The sequence below is a fragment of the Lonchura striata genome, chromosome 11 (assembly GCF_050655825.1).
Source record: "Lonchura striata isolate lonStrDom1 chromosome 11, ASM5065582v1, whole genome shotgun sequence".
In the NCBI taxonomy this organism is placed as follows: Eukaryota; Metazoa; Chordata; class Aves; order Passeriformes; family Estrildidae; genus Lonchura; species Lonchura striata.
Window position 1 is genome coordinate 13,431,411 of NC_140713.1, and position 18,583 is coordinate 13,449,993.

The following is an 18,583-nucleotide window of genomic DNA, read 5'->3' on the forward strand; positions in this document are numbered from 1 at the left end:
AAATATTTGTTGTCAATGGGACATCAAATGGATGGTCATGCCATACTGCCTCCTGCAAAGGGAGCAAGAGGTAACTGTGGAGCTGGTTCCCAATGTCCTTCACTGCTCCCAAGCCTCTGAGCAATTATGGGGAGAGGCATCTGCATTTTCTAGAGTGATGCTATGAAAAAGTCACATCCAGTCTGTCCCAAATAACTTTAACAGCCTTTCCTAGTGCATAACTCCCAATGTGCTGCTGATGAGTGCCATGCAAGGAAAGGACCTCATCATCTGCTGCATGCAGACCAAAGAGTGGAGAGCCCAGAGCTCTGGCCATTCATCTGCCTCTTCATGACTCTCCTAAAGCAGGAGGGTACTAGGTATTAATAATAGAGTATTAGGTATTATTAATAGATATTATTAGTACTAGCATGGCCCTCCAGAAAAAATATTTGATCAGAATGCTATGGTCGATGAAAGCAAAAGAAAGATTTCATATAAAATATGTATAATAGGTCCTCTGTTGACTTGAGAGGAAGCAGGCCTTCCTCTCAATGGGTAAGTTCTCATCTGGACATAGAAATAAAGCACTGAACCACTCAAAGTAGAATGCATGCCCATTATTCTTGGACTCATATGGTGGGAATAACAGGGAGTGCAAATGAGGTGTATTTGTAAGTAAAAAGTAACATGACAATCATTATGCAAACTGATTTTTTAAATGAAAAACCATTTAAGAGCTCCAATCATCTTGATACAGGAAAATTAGCTTTGGGAAAATAGTTTCTGCAAACAGCTTCAGCATTTAACTGATGAAAAAACTGAGGGAAAGGTTTTGTCTGTCACTATAGAATCTGCAAGACTAAATTGTTGCTTGGACTTCAAACTGCTTCCTGTCATGCATGAATGACAGGTGCCACTTGCAGTAGTTCTCTATTCTCCTTTCTGAGAAATTTGAAGTGTGCTCCTCCAAAGAAAGAGCTGGCTGCCCACTCACATTCACAGCTACAATAAGTAGAACTTCTACAAACTTCCTTACCACAGCTCTTGTTTGGAGGTTAATTCTCTCAAGTTCTAGAAAAATGGCTGCTTAACAATGAAGAGGCTAAAGAGAAAGGATAGCTGGGAGCTACTGTTTATCATGCTACCCTATGAGACGACAGCATGAGTTAAATAGTTTTTCATAAAAAGGCAAAGGAAAAAAGAAAGGAGTGTGTATCACTGAAAGAGGAGAAATCTTGTATTAACATTTTGGAAGAAAGGCTGCCTGTATTTTTGCTGACATATTTTTCTCTGAGCAGAGCTAACAAAACAGCATTTGTCTCAGTCAGCCTAGTATATCATGTAATTGTATCATTCAAGCTTGTTTCAGGTATGGGCTGCTCTTCCATTAATTATATTCCATGCACATGTATACATATCAGAGCTGTTGGGATGTCTATTTCTATTAGTTTAACAAGCCCTGGTATTAATGAGATTGCTCTATAATTGAACCTTTTCATGGGTCCCTTGGTGATGAAATTATGCTAATCTGAATCTGCAACCACAAGGCATCCATCATACTTGATCAAATAGTAAACATCAACAGTGATATGCTGGGAGTGTAAATGTGCCGTTAATTATTACATAAATGAACAAGCTCCATTATTTCATCTTTATATTCATGCAACTTAATAAAATGGGTGAAGACAGCGTGTATCAGTCCTCCACTATGTGGCAGCATGGTCCAGTTAACAGGAGCAGGAGCTTGTAAATATTATATCTTGAGGCTTGATACACTCTGTGTATAAAAGAGGAAAGAAGAGGGATATATTTCATCTCCCTGGGTCACTTTTGTGGGAAACAATGATACTGATCAAGTACATACCTTCAAAAGGGGAAAAGCATCTTATTTCTCTACTGCTATAATTGTTTGGTTTTAAAATCTGTGGGGATCGTGGAACACTAAGGGTTTTAAGTGAGAGATATATCTCAGAATGTCTGAAGTGGAATGATCTATATCAACTTCAGAAAATGTTTGTAAACTTAAGTAGATAAGGTCTTCTCTACCTACACTTGTAAAAATAAATGGATTTCCAGGATGCTTGTGTTCCTGCAGGCATCATTCCTCAGCGATTGCTACATCACACTAAAGAAAAGAAATAAGAATTTCAGGCTGCTGTAATCAATAATGTGAGGAGGACCAGAATTGCCACAGAGCAAGCATAAAAAATATAATTTTTTTGTCAATATTTCTTATTAGGTTCACTGTACCCTATAAGTATCTGAGCAAGTACTACACGTCATACAAGTTGCTTTTATTTTTGTCTTAACATGTACAGAGGTAAACAGAAATTAAAAGAATATTTTATTTGTTTTGGTAGCATTTTAGTCTGAAAAATCACAATCCCCAATATTTATCCAGTGACCAAAATATTGTTCCACAGTTTCTGATAAAGGAAAATTACCTTATCAGAGATCTTATGAATATGATGAGCGAGATATGTGCTTCACAGATGTGAAATACAGAGGTGCCAGATGTCACTGACTAATTTCTAAAAAAAACAATATTAGTTCTCCTTTCTGAACACATTTCACTAATTTCTGTATAGGAGTATGTTGTGCTGATGATATTAAATCTACTTTTTAACCCAGTTTGACTTATGCTTTGCCTCTACCTTTTTAATATTTGACAGAACTACTTTAAACATATTTGTGGAAAAACTTTCTGTAAGCCATCAAGTATCCCCACTCATTTAGTATAAAAATATAGGGATGTATCTTGTGACTTTTCATAGGAAAAACATAGAATTCATTAGAGGATCATTTAAAAATGTACTCAATAACTTTTAGACATAGTTCCAAATAAGTTCTCTGGATTGATGCATTCCTGGGGCAATGTAACATATAGAACTGCAAGCTGCTCACTCCAAGCTGATTCTGCTGCTGCTAAAATCAAATAAAGGTCTTTGTGACAGGGTCTGTTCCTACATTTATGTTACCTCTATAGGCAAGTGAACTACAAAACCTAGGCTGATTGAAAAAAAAATAGCAGAAAAACAAGTTTAATATATTTCTAAAAACATTCTCATTGGAAGAAGTCCTGATGCTTTTGTGTCAATAATGAGACAGAAACAAAAAGAAAGAGAGAGGGGTGCTCCTCTGTGCTCCAAGGCTTATCATGTATTTATCCACATCCTGTTTGTGACATTTTGCATTACTGAGATAGTATGCCCCAACTTTCCTTTATTAAAATTGAATCATTTTGAGATATATACCAATCATGGTGAGAGCTTCCTATTACAGAAACAGCATATCAAACAGTACCAAAACACATTCAGTCTTGCAATTTTTTCCCTTCCCAACATTTTTCAGTGGAACTACACAGGGCTGTTTGTTCTGTGCTCCTTCCAGAAAGTGCCACCTTCTGCTGCTTCTCCCCTTATTTACACCATCACCACTGCTCATTTCAGCAGCCTGACTGTTTCAAACAAGACTCGTGTCAGGCACTTAAGAGATTGTTTCCATCCTTCCTTTTTTTTTTTTTTTTTTTTTTTGTTTTTGACATCATTGCCCAACGCTTTGGTTTCCCTCAGACATGCTTTTGCAACTGTCTCTGCTGAGTCAGCAGCCTCTCCTCCTGAATTTCCCAATGCCAGCCACACCGGGGTCACCCTGTTCTGTGACACCACCTGTGAGTCTCGGACCAGCCCAAAAAGCCCTGCCACTGCAGAAGATTAGCCACCAAAATGGCAAGAGACCTGGAAAATTTGAGACAGTTGAAGGAGGGGGTATTATCTTCACCCAGAAACCCCCCAACAGCAAACAAGAGTAAAACCAGCTCAGGTTTGTGGGAGTGTATGGATTTGACCATGGAAAGGGGTTTGATCTCCCTTTGTACCACTGGTGACCGAATGCTGGCCTCTGCAAAGGCAGGTGCTGCTCCTTGGCATGTCCAGGTGCCTCCCTGAGTTTGCAGAGGCTTGTGCTGAAATCTCAAACCTGCTCCTTGCCCTCAGCGAGGTCACAGCACAACCACGCCAGGGAAAGTGGGGCTGAGGCACTTGGAAACCACTCCTGCAGGAGCAACTCCCCACAGCACCAACCTGTGCCCTTCTGTGTCACCTGAGCTTGTCTAACCTCATAGTCCAGTTACTGACTTTGATTTTTAGTTATTTTTAGACTGAAGATTCCTTAATTAATGCAGATATATAAAATAATCCTCTAGATATCGGTTATGAAAGCTATAATAACAATAATTTATTATAGGTATTGTATGAGACAAAAGCATGGAACAGCTTTTCCCAATGACAGAAAATTACTGAAAATTTGTACCACTATTTTTAATTACATCTGGTTTTATTAAATACAGATAGGACAGAAAAACAACGTGCTGAAGATCTTTTGTTCATGGCATTTTAAAAATCAAAACTATTCCTACAGTTCCTAATTTATAGTCATCAACTGAAATCTATCCTTTCTTCAGTTTTATTCCTGTACAATGCCCTTGTTACATATCTTTATATATCTTCTAGTAATTATTTTCACTCTCTGTCCAAACAACATCAGCAAACTACACCCAAGATCCTATTACCCTTGATTTCTTAAAATTTAGCAAAATAATTCAAGCAGTCTCAAACTGTGAATGTTTCCATTAAAGCCAGAAAACCTGAAACCTAATATAAATTTCTATTATTATTATTATTATTATTATTATTATTATTATTATTATTAACCATTCTGGTTTGTAATCTTGAAAATTGGTTTATTTTTGACTAGATATTCTAACCAGGGGGTTGATTATCTGCTTGGCTCTCCTATTATAGAAGTCACCTCTCACAAGATTTCTCTCCCATAGCAGTGATCCTTTCCTATGTGAGACCATAGATTTGCATGTCATGAATGAGAGCAAAACAATTAAAGCCACTAAATTAAACTTCAATCCTTTTACTTTCCATCCATTCAGACTTTCCTAATAAATTATTATCTGCTATTCTAATTTCCCAGTCCTGCAAGTCTGCCCAGTGGGGTCTGATAACAAATTTGGTCAAATTTATTATTAACAAGTATCTCTAATCCTTGTTTGCTAGAAATTCAGAATTGTTCCTTATTTGTGTATTCAAAATTGCATAATAATTTGTGTGTGATACTTGCTGAGTGTCCCTGTTAAGGAGTTTGCTAATTTGAATGTAAATTAACGATGATCACAGAACACCATGTTCCTCATTTCAAGTATATTTCTACCGAAGTCAATTCCCTTGTGTCCAGGATACTCTGTGCTACTAAAATCAATATAGTCTGGATCTTTTCTTGGTGGGAGTTCCCAAACCAAGCAAACAAACAAGTACAACCAGTGCTAAAATTTAAAGCCAACTAAGATTAAGTAATTAGTGCAGATTTGCTGAAGCTCTTATCATTCAGAAACTCTCAGTTTGATTTTTCAAGGCCAAAATTCAGATCTGTCTGGGTATTATCTCATAAAACTCACGACAAACACCAAAACAATTGTACACAGATTCGAAGTTTTTAGTCAAGTTGTAGGAATTATACTCCACAAAAAATAACTAGCATTATTTTCCAGACAATCATGGATCCATTGGAGTGTTAGCTGGAAGGAAGGTCAGTCACTCCAAGCTCCCGCTCAGGCCAGGGCTGCTGGCAGCCCTGAACAGCCAAATCTTTCTGCAGCTGACTCTTGGAACCCTGCACGTGTCTGGGCAACCTGGAATGCCATTGTTCATGGTAAAAATAGCTCAGGATTCAGAACATATTTCAGTGGTCTGAAAAGATCACTGAAAGCTGAATGTTCACCTTATTTAGATGTGGATGGGCAGATCCTGGGTACAGGCATCACAAGAATGTGATCACGTCAGCTTACAGCATCCATAGCAGTGCACAGCAGTGCTCTGCTGAGCAATAATAAGGTGAACATTCAAGGTACTCAAAAGTCTGGTGATTATTATTCCAAAACTCCTGAAGCATATTTACTTTTGTCCCCTTCCTAATGTTTTGTGCCTGTCAATACCTGTCACCCACCTTTTTCTGGATGAATACTTCTCCATCAGTACAACCAAGACAAATGAAATGCCTGTGGATATTCACATGCATTAAATAGCTATACATGCTCAGAATCACTAAGGGATGAGAGGATTGGCCAACCAGATAAAGCACAAAAATGGAAATCTTACATGGAGGGTTGATGCCATTGTTTCAGTGATATTTCAGGGGGAAAGCTGCTAAAATTCTAGTTGAAGAATTCTAGCTTTCAACACTGATCTCTCAGAGAACACACACACACACAGACACACACATATATATGTTGTTATACATATATGTGTCTTCATACAGCCCTTTGTCTTCCTTGTATCTACAGAAATAATTTTCTTTCAGATCACAGTAACCTCACTATCCCTGCAGAAGAACTCTTATCAGGAAGTAAAGGATGTCGTTTCAAGTCAGAACTTGTGTCATTAGAGCACAGAGTGAAAAGACAGACTGCAGCATTTTCCCCGGAGGTGTGTACTCAACTCTGCCCACAGATTGTCCAGCTGCAATGTTTTCAGCATCTCTCTTTGAAGGGGGGATGAAGGAGAAGTTATTACCCCCAGACAAGGGTTGCACAGACATCACAGCCTAGAATTAACAGTTACAAGCTAGAATTGAAGCAGGAACACTCTAACTGCTATGACACAGATGTCAGCACTGGGTTGGGCAACTAAGGAAACTATGAGCCTCAACAGTTTTGCAGTGGAAAATTACAACTTCCCTCTGCTGGGCAGAAGCTCAGTAAAGATGCTCCCCAAGGCACACAATGCACTCCCACAATCAAAGGTGGCTGTCAAAATGCTGGCACTTGCAAAACATCACCACAGCACCTGTAGAGGCTGGAAGATGCTACATTCAGGCAGTCTCCAGAGAGGATTTCAAATTCTAAAAAGTTATAGCTATAAAAATGTGTGGCAATCCCTGGCAGAAAGGTAGGCAGAACTGCTGGGAGCATGGATGCTCTGGTGGGATGTGGCTGTGTGAAATCAGCTCGGTGTTTGGGAATTATCAGACTGCCTTGGAGTGAGGATTGAGGAGCTCCAGGAGAGGCCGAGTTTGCCATGGACCAGCCTCCTGCCTAGAACACCCTAAATAGATTTCAGACTGAAAACACCCTCAGGACTGTATAAATACACCTACCCCTGTTACAAGACTGATGACTTAATGCCCACAATTGGCATAACTTCTACTAAGTAGCAGAATCTGCAGTTCCCACCTGTGCAAGCACAGGTTTTACTGCACTAATGACCATTTCCAGTTGCATTTGGCAAAAATCTGCTACTGAACAACTGGTTCACTTATAGCCTTCCTTAAAGAACCTGCCCCCTTTTCCAAAACTTGGTGAAAAATATAATTCATAGAAAATTCTAACGTGGGAAATCCTAACCTGTTACTTGTTCAGAACCTAATCTGTTTTCTATTAACCCTTGACCACTCCACTCACTTTTCTTCCCTTTCTAGCTGCATCCAAGGTTTTGAAACTTTCACTGCAATCATTTAATGAGACTTCTTATATAATAAATTGTCAGTGGTGATAGCTTAAATAAGGCCAGTGCCAGCTATTGCTCTGCAAAAAGATTCTGTGTATGTGCAGGTGGAGCCAGGTACTAGGGAAATGGCTGATAGTGAGAAGGTATCAGCTAATTCCTGGCTCCAATCTTGGAAACAACATAGGTTTAGAAAGTGATTTATCAAGTAGTTTTAAAGATCCCTTCCATACTTTCTTCATCTTGTAAGTTTGTTTCCAACTTTCCTTGCTCAAAAGAACGCAGAATTTCTTAATTTCCCACAAAGAAGACTATAACTTCACTTAAGATCAGCTCAAATTTGCAAACCCCAGGAAACAGTTAAATTCAAGGTTATATCCCCCTATCAAGTTACAGAATTACTATGTTCATTAAAGCAGCTATGGCTGCACAACCTCAACGTGTTTACCATGGAAATACTTCTGTGAAAAGCATTATGCCTTCTTCAACAAATTATACAAAATCTCTGACTGCGACAATTCTCTTAGATTTTACAAAACATACACTGGTAACTTTTACCTGACAGGCCATAGAGACAATAGTTTTTCAGGCTAAATGAATTAGTGTTTGCTGGACAGATTTTGTCACTATACAGTGGATATAGATTGTATGTGAAAAGGGGTGAACTGAAATCTAATTAGATTTCATTTTAAGTCTAGCTGCTGCAATTATGACTTCTGAATAAAAGTGGTTGTTATTTAGCAGGGTAGCCTAAGCAATGCACATAATTATTATAATTATTAGGTACCTAATGATATCTAATAGGAGTCAGCATTGTAAATAAATGCTGTAGACTGTTCAGCAGGGTGGCCTGCACTTTGCAGAAAACTAAATAACAAAGGTTAATAAATATGTTTGCAGATGATTGTTTTACAGGAACCCTGGGCAGCACTATCTGTTGGAGATTAGCTACATTAGGACTCAACAGACCAGAAAACATCCAGAATAATAGTCTTGGTACTAGCTTATAGATGCAGTGTATTAAAATAGCCAAACCAAATTCCTTCTGTTCCCAAATCCTTTCTCTCAAGTGTAAGTTACACTGGGGTTGTTTGTCTGTTTTTTTAGTAAGATCACTTACTGGGCAAAATTCAACTTAATGCAATAAATCAGAAAATATGAAATCAATCAGCCATTCAGTTTTTCTGTTCCAAGCTTTTTTTTTAATTCTCAGAATTTAAGAATATAAAATGGATACTGCTATTTGAAGTGTGAATTACAATAGCTGCAGATGCTGCCTAACCCCTATTTGCACTGTATTAGCAGAAGAATTGTATTTATGTAATGAAGACAATGTCCACTGCTGATATAGATGACACATTAAAGATTTAAAATTGCATGTGTTTGCAAAGTGCATTTCAGAACCTTCAATTTCCAAAGTCCATTGTGCTTTCAATTATCTTCCCACCCAGGCAAACTAGGGAGAGACTAATCAAGCATAATGTCCTCACATACTTCCCACTATGCCTTCCTCAGAGAGGTCAAAGGACACTGTCAGATCAGGATTGCAGCTTGCTCTGCCATGGGAAACACTGGTATGATTTACAGTTTATAGGCTCCATCACTAAATGTAGCCATTAGTAACAGCATGCCTAGCTACAAAATAAGCATTTGTTATTTAAAGTTTTCCCACATGATTTTTGAGATAATTTTAGCATTTATAAATTGTTTTGGTAGTGGTCAGTTAGCTTCCATAAAACAAACAAACCGACCAACTCAAAAAAATAAACAAACCTAAACCAAAAAACGAAAAAAACCAACCAAACAAACAAAAAAAACCACCAAAAGAAAAAAAAAAAAATATAAACACCAGGCTGGGGTAAATATTCCAGTAATGTATTTAAGGCTCATACATTGATCTGACTGTAAATATTTGTTTTTTGAACAACACCCATATTAGCTGCTGCAAATGAGGGGAAAGAGTGCATCTCCCACACGTTAGTAGATGGGTTATTAGCTGATTTCTCCCCTGGAATAGCAGGGCATAATCCAGGCAGTGACCTATTGCCTCCTGAACTGGAGGTGTGTAAAAGGCTGTGTAAAAGCTCTCCCCAAGAGAATTTTCCTTCAGAGGCAAGGGCTGGCCACTCCCTCAGCCACCTCTGTGCTGAGACTGCTCTCCTTAGGCTCTCCCTGCCAGGAGAACCAGCACGTTTGACACCTCTCTCTCACACCAAACCTTGGCACTGTAGGATCACAGCGGGGTTTGGGTTGGAAGGACCTTACAGATCATCTTGTCCCAACCCCCTGCCATGGGCAGGGGCACTTCCCACTAGACCTGGTTCCTCCACCCAAGCACTCCTTGAACACTTCCAGTGATGGGGCACCCACACCTTCCCTGGGCAACCTGTGCCAGTGCCTCACCACTCCTGCAGTACAGAATTTCTTCTTTATCTAATCCACATCTACCCTCTTTCAGCACAATTTTATCTTCCCAAGCCCAAGTTCACTCCTGTTCTAGATACATCCATCAGTGCAGCCAGGATTTGGTAACATGCTACTAAAGAAAACTTCTACTTCCAATGCAAATTAACTGTTTGTCTAATTACCAAATTTGACAACTTTCTGCCTGATTCCAGACTTTCCTGAATACCTCATTTGCTTCTGCCTGCAGGAGTCCTGCAGTGCTTTCTCCCCAAGGGGTTTCTTCAACGACTCAAAGAGCACCTGCTTGGCACTTACTGACAGGGCACCTGGGGAGAAGGTTCATGTAAGGTTCTGCAGATGACCTAATCTTGTACACCCAGAAGAACCAGATCTCTAGGACAGCTGAACAGAAGGGTCAAGGTAAAAACCATCCCTGCTGATGTACCCTTTCCTCTATTCAGTTAGTGGAAAGCAGAGCACCTGAGTTATATCCCCCAGTGTAACTTCATACACAAACCATAAATGCATAACCAGGATCAGCACAACATGTGCCTCTGAATATGGTCCTTTAAATATGTAAAGCATCTTATCAATAATAATAATAATAATGAAATACTGCCTTTGACCTAAGTTGGGTTTATCAGAATCTACCAAAATTGCAGCTGTCACAGTAAAAGCAATTGGCCAATGGAATATTATTTCATGGTATTAAAAAAAGGTACCAACGCTTTTGGAACAAAAAAAGAGCTTTCAATAATAATAATATGAAATTATGAAGTTGGTAAGTTGGTTCAGCCCAGAAAAAAACATAATTTTTAATCACAGTATTCTGTAAGCCACAAATGGAATTAATTTTCACAATTCATGAATTAAAGATATGCTTTGAAATTGAGTTCGGCATCCTAAAAGCATATATTACATATCTATACAGCAAACTTGGGCACTAATGCAAACCAAGTTCTATTTACATTTTGATTGCTGCCTCATATCTATCAATTAATGTACTGTATTCATAAAACACAACCTTCAATACCCAGTTGATGTGAAGAACTTCCATATGTATTTCAGGCTCAGTCTCTGAAGACTACTTTGTTGGTAATGCTATGTGTGAAGTTAAGTACTCTACTTGAGTTTTTTATCTATCCAAAATTTATCTCAAGTTCTCTTAACCCATTTTTCTTAGGCAAATTTCATGCCTTAAAAAACAGTCTAACAGCATTAAAGGAACATCCAGCAGGCTTTTGTGTATATTTTAAGAGAACTCTAACAAAATGCATTTGAACTATTTAAACCTCCTTTTTTTTTCACTGAACCAATAGTTTTGATACAGAAAATGACATTTTCCTCATTTAAAACAAAAACAAGAACCAAACTTCATTTTCCATTGGCTTTAACAGGAGTTCTCGATATGCATGGCCAGCAGACCTGGTGTACCTGTTAGACTCTGGCAACAAGAATACAGGGGAGGTCAAAGTGACTCTTCACTCAGTGAATAAAAGAGCCTGTGAAAGATGCCAAACCCCATTTCTTTTTACATCCGTGTGAGTTCAATAGCATTGTGAAGGTGAACAAGGGAAGCTGAACTGGTGTTAATGTGCTTGTGACTGACCTGCAGAGCAAACCAGAATATACCCCAAGTGATGGGTTTGATTAGCAGACAGCAAATTGACTATTCAGATAGAACAAAAGTATCATTAAAAATTACAAAGGTTATCTGTGTTTGTAAATACAAAATGCACCCACAAACCATGAATGCTATGGACTAAACCCACTCAAATCAGCACTCTCAGTAATCTGAATCCAGTTTATTGATTCCTCTGGCTGCTGGGAAGGAGGTGGTGCTTACACTGAAAGAAGCAGCTCAGCATGTCAGAGAAGGGCCTTTCAGAACAGACCACAGCTCAGTGCATCAAACTTCTCTAAAGCAAGAGAGATTATTTGTGTAATACAGGCTGGGTGCTGGTGCTCATCCTGTGTTCAAGCCCCCAGAGAGGCAGCCTGGGCCCAGGCTCTGGGGCAGATTTGGTCAGGCTCGGGCAGAGCAGAGGCTCCAGTGTGAGGTGAGGAGGAGAAGCTGCTTTGCTGTGAAAGAATGGAGCCATCAGGAGCTCAGCAGGCCAAAGCAGGGCTGGGACAGGCACACAGCAGTGCAGCTGGCAGAGCTGGAGATGCCTGCTGTGCACACAGGCTGCTGAAAAGCTTTGTGCCACGGCAGCGGGTCAGGGCCCGCTGGGGAGGATTTCGTGGCTCTGCCACTGAGCTCTTAAAAGATTGGGATGCAGCACCTCATGTGAAAATACCTCCTTTGCTAGCTCATTTGAAAATCCAGCCCCAGTGCTATCAGTCATGCTGATGACACTCACAGTTCATTCAGGTAACTAGAACTCGTTTGCTTTTCTGCACATCCCAAGAGGCTCCCCTCGAGGAGGAAGTCTGGCACACAGTGTTGGGAAGCTACACTTGGGAGATTTTTTTCTCAAACTTTCTATACATTTGCCAGTTCTCTGCGTACCTGGCACACCAATGCAGGTGCTTCCCAGGCAAGTGAGCCTCACTCTGTGCCTCAGCTCTGCACTGGGAGGCTCAGGGTGAGCACCACACTTCATTAGAACATGCTAACACTGATGTACTGTCATTGTGCCTAGAAAGAGATGTTTCCAGGAGAAGGAAGGTTTATCACTACATGAAGCATTGAAAATTACAATGTTTAATCTGGCAGAAAGCACTTTTCTGCAAATAGACTCCCAGAGTTGACTATGATGTTGTCTTTTTTTCTGACTCTTTTATTTTCATGCTCTGAAAGGTTTCTACCACAATAAAAAGCCAACGTTGCAATCAGAACAAATCTGATTCCAGGGAATCTTAGTACCTCAGCAGACAGATGAATGACAGTTTAGGATATTTTTTTTTTGTTAATATCATCTGGAGATGATATTGCTATAAATATTTTGTTGAACTTTCTCCTTGAAAGAGAGAAGAGGACAACTAACTTCATCTGTTTAAAGGCTGCTCTTGGCATGGAAGATGTTCTTTAAGCATTATTCAGCTCATAACAATTTTTTTTTTGGTTGTTTTTCCCCCATCCTTTCAAAGCCCAAACCTTCAAAAAAAGCTGCTGAGGGCATCTCAAACATATTCAGCTATTACATGCAAGTAGGTAATAGAGGGGCATAAGTTCCTACAACTACAGAAAAAACCAGCTTCACATATTGAAGTCTCAAGCATGTCTATATTCACCCTTTACACCCTTGCCAGCTCATTGATTCACTCTGTGAGATTTAGAAGGTTCCTTTGTTGTCTCCAAATTAGCAAATATGCTAAAAGGTGTGAGGAAGTTTATGTGTTTTTGCATTTACTTCTGGTAAGCAAAGTTAAGAAAAGAAACTTTAAAAAATATAATATAGTGATCATTATGAAACAGTTATCAGCCCTAGGCCCTCAGAGTAAGTGACAGGAGCTAATGTATTCTTGGTTTGTCTCTTCAGAATTTTGTCCAGTCATGAGACCATCACTCATATTGGAACCTTCAAGGCCTTTCAAGTCTCTTTCCTTGACTCTGTATGGATTGAAAAATAAAATTGTTTGTTAAATCTCCTTCAGAAGAAATTATTGAAAGAATTTGGATTTGTGTAGGTTTATGTATTCAGATAGAATCACAGAATAAATGGATTTTTATGATAAGCCTATTTTTGGGAAGATTATTTAAATTTGCTACACAGATATGACCTACATTTTCAAAAAACCACTAATAATTTCTCAAGAAGACTTTGATACTTATCTGTGCTTGTCAATTTGTTGAGATTCAGGACAAAGGGCTTCTGAAATCTGACTGAAAAATCAAGTTATGCTGTTAATATCCTCAATGTTTTTATTTCTGGTGCTTACGATTTAAGATTACACAAAGAAAGCTCACTTTCCATCAGTAATGAGTTTCTTTACTCTTTGTTACCATGTATACACTTGAACAGTTTTTTGGTAACATTCTAATGGAAAGGGAAAATCAAGAAGTTTTATTACACAGTCCCTTTAGAGCAGAAACCTGTAGCTTTATGTGAAGGCCTATTTAAGGAGAAAGACATTTAAGAGATTATTTTGTAGTAAGAAGATACATTTTAACCTAGCAGACCACTACTAATTTTCATAAATCAAATGTCTGTCATATGAGAACATTTACAGTATGTACTGGAGAAACCATTTATGTATTTTATTAACTCAAAATTAAAACTAATTTGAATGTCAGCTTTCAGACTTGGAAGTTCAAAAGGTATGTTTCAGGTTTTCAAACAGATTTTTCTGCATTTCCAAGATGGTGGGGAAAAAATTGGATAGAATGGATTGTTAGTGCATATTGAAAGAAGCAGAGCAATAGTTACCCATGAGAGTGGCCAAGCCAGACTGAAAATCTAGACAACAAGGTGGTAAGAAAGGCAAAGAAGCACCTGGAGACATTTTCTAAAGGGAATTCAAAAGATAACCTTTTTTACAGCCTCTGAATAAAGCACATGGTGCATGGAATGCCTCTGATGAAGGGTGCTGGATGAACACCATGTTCAGGATATTCAGAGTCACCTGAGTCTTGCTCCTGCTGGAGAGAGGACAGAGAAACTTTCTGCTCATCCCTATGAGCAGCTGCCACTGTAGCAGTTTTATGGGCAGCACAGAGCTCACAGCACTCCTAGGGCAGCAAGAGGGTAAGTTAACCAGAGTGAGTGAAGCAGGGGTTCTCACTGGTATTGCAGAGCAATATATTATATATATATTATATATTATAATCAGCTACCAAAGAACATTTCTACAGCACTAGAGTAGAACAAGGAGTGACTTAGGGTATCCTCACTGCTGTGGCTCTCATGGGGTGCATCAGATCAGAAATTTAGACATGAGAACTATCTATGCATCACATACATTAGCATCATAATTGCCTCTGAATCTGAGTTCTCATTGTTCAGTTCAGCATAATAATTGCAATCTTGGAATCAGTCCAGATTCAGTGCAGTTAGTTTATAAACAACACCCAATTAAACTCCTTGGAATATGTTCTCTATCAGTTTCTGAGAAACAGGTTAACAAGACACCTGTTCTTTCTGGAGCTGAAATTGTACAGTTTATCTACAACATTTTAGTGATGTGTCTTGTAACATACCAATGAGAACCAGGCCTAAAGTCTTGCAAGAAGTTAACTGTTCAATTGGAATTAGCATGAGAGTTTAAACTGCCCTGCAACCAAATTTCAGCACTCAGATGGCTGAAATACTGTGTATGAAACACTTTTGAAATGAGTATCCCTGGACAGTCACAACCTGTGGTGTTACTCATTTCACCTGCAGCAAGAGGTGACAGCTTCCCCCTCTGTAGAGGTGATGGAATTAGGAAAACCAGAGTTCTCAACGTGCAGAAAGTTAACAGCATGGGCACATGCACACGAGGATGAAAATTCTTGCCTCTGTTAATGCACTGCTCTCCCTCCCATGCTGCCAGGCCAGCTCTCTGCCCACCTGCACACCATGTGGCTCTCTGGGGAGCAGGGGCTGTGCTCCCTCCCCTGGCTTCGTTTCACTCTCACACATCCACAGAGCAGCAGCATGTGACAGATGATGGGCTGAGATCAAGCAGAGGAAGATAACGTCAGAGTTTGCCCAGCTGCTGGCCACCTTTCATTCTTCCCCAAGTTTGGCCCTACAGCACTAAAGCAGTTCAGGACTGTCAAAGCCTTTAGTTCTCACTGCCTGCTACAAAACCAGTGATCTACAAAAGCAGTAACCTACAAACAAACCTGTGCTTAGGAGCACTGACATTCATGGCAGGTCCTGCAGCCATCTCAGGTGCCTTCAATTTGCACTCTCTGCTGTTCTCTGGCTTTCTTTTTGCTGCTGCACAACCTTTTGTCCTCTCTCTACTCATGTTCTCCCTCACTCAAATGAGAAAATTCACAACTTCGAATTCAATACCACAAATAACTGCAGCTGGTTTTATTTTTTTGTTGTTGCTTTTGACCAGGCAATATTTTCAAGGGGAAACCCATTTGATCTTTAAAATTTTAAATAATGTTTTGTTTGAAACCTTAGTCATGTTCAATTATAACTAAAAAGCCCAATTATTAAAAAAAATCAACTAAGCGAAACCAATGATTTACAGGCATGTTAAATCACAGATCCGATAAGGTTGATTACTCTGATGTATTGCCATGGGTATAAATGCTTGTGGTAACTCTAAATGAGCTGCCACCTCTATGGTGCAGGTGTGTGAGCACAAACAGCAGCTCAGGAACACAAACTCCTCCAAGTGGATGCAATAAAAATTCAATACCACCTTGCTGCCCTGGTCCTGAATGCAGAGCTGGGTTATCATTAACATTAGCCCAGACTTCATTGTCCTTTGCAGTGCAACACTTCCTTATGTGCTTTGCTGAAGACTCAAAGTCCTAAGACTTCAAACCCCAAGTAATTAAAAAGATAATACTGGATTTTTAATTTACCTATCTTTTAAATTCAGCTCTCTCTTAGTGTATAACCCACTCTGTACCTCCCATTTCAATATGCTTTTATTGATGTTGTAATTCATGTCTCGAGGGCTTTTATTAGGAAATGGTACCTGCACAATAAGGCACTACAGCAACTTTATGTTTTGCTAAATATCAAACTTGTCACTGTCACCTGTTCTACTCTAGTACCTAAAGAGAAAAGAAAAAAATCAATGAGGATGTTCATAGTCAGACAGGAGAACTAGGCAGTAGGCTTGAACTGTTCCCTCCCCATTTTAAACTCATGTAATCGTTGTCTTAAAAATTGTGTTACTTTCAATATTTCCTAGGACAAAACAGGTGATAAGGAAGAACTAACTGCCTATGTGGTTTTTTTGGACTTCACCCTTCCCTTTTCTCTCAATCCCTCCTTCTCACCAGATTCCCATATTTATGAATCACAAGAAAACAAAGTAAAGAACAAACCCTCCCACCGAGACTGTGAACAAAGAATTCATGTCTGAAAGATTAGAGCATATGACCACAAAAATGATATTACTTCAGTCAGATATTGAAGATGTTAAGTCCTTGTGAAAAGTGACTAGACAACTGAGCTATTTTATGCCTTTTTAAAATTTTATTTATAATCTTGCAGACATTTTTCAGGTTGTTTTCTATGCCAGTCTTAGTAATGCTAAATTTACACAGTACTGAAAAAGTCATCTAACAACTTAAAAGGAAAAGAAAAGGAAATGACACTAATAAAACTCTTCTGATTCCGACTTTAAAAGTTTGCTGATGAATTTATTTAATTATGTTGAAATCATCTCTCTAAACAGTACTATAATTTCTCAAATTTTAGAATACTTTGGTTAACTTGATAGCAAATCTTTGCATTCTACTGCCTAGAATGTCAATATCTACAGAAATACTCCAGAAACTAATACCCAGATGAAACTTCAGCAGACTCCAGTCCCATATTTCCTTATGTGCTTTTTCCTTTGTGCCCAAATTCTGTTCAAAATGTTTTTTTAGTATTCTGTAAGGAATTTTGATTAAGTTCCATTAAGTGCCTAATTCCTCAGAAGGTGTATTTCTGAGTGGTTCCATTGATGTATGCCAATTACACCAGCTGACAAACAGCCACTGCATTACAAAAAAAATCCATATTTTTAATGACTCCCTTGCTGTCCTCCATGTCTGTGTGTATGTCATGACACACAGCTTCCCACCATCTGCACTTCTTCCTTTATATATCCACGCATTTTGTATTATAAATTGCTCGGCTGTGATGCATCTTGACATTTGACATAACAGCAGGGCTGGGGGGAGTGTAAGTGCTGATCATTAGATTATTGTTGAAGTATTCTCTCCTTTCCTCTCCTGCTCCCTGTGCTCCCTGGAGACACAGGTGTTAATAAAATCAAACAAAATGAAAATGGGTAAATTATTGCAAGCTATGAACACCTACATTGTGCCATGCCTCACTAGTTTCCAATACCACCTCATTCTTGAGACAACCAAAGAAAAAGATGCAATTTCATCCTGTAGACTGGGTGGTATAAGGAAAGGACAAAAGAGACAAGATATTGCAATCCAAAGGTCAGTGACCCACTCCCTTGTATAATTATAGCATTTCATTTCTATCCTACCAATCTGTCTTTGAATAGCTGATGGTAAATTAAGTAGCTAAAAAAGAACAATTTTGAAAATTCCCTAATAACTAATAAGTGAGTTCTAAACCTATAGCATCATATAGGGAGATGAGCACAAGTATCAGCTTGTAATTTCTTTTCTAAAAAATAATTTTAAGAATTACTCTAAGACTCAGATCTGACCTAGGTCTGTGTCTCACTGCTTTACTTCAGGATTCTTGAAAACTGATTTAACACTTATTCTAAACACCTCAGAGATTTTGCAGATTTTCAGGGGTCTGAGTGCAATATACATCCAATTGAATCTTGCAGCATGGATGCACTTTATACCTCTTTAAAACGCAGGTAGAACATTTTTGTTCTGCATTCCTCATTTCCCGTAATCAAGCACAAAACTCTTCCCCTGCATTCTCCCAAGAAGGTTTCATGCAGTAACAAAATCTGAGTGAGAACATTAATGTTGAACGTTTTGTTAATATATATATAATATATATATATAATATATATATATAATATATATATTACACTAACATATAGACATATACAGTAATATATATATTAACAGTTTTTAT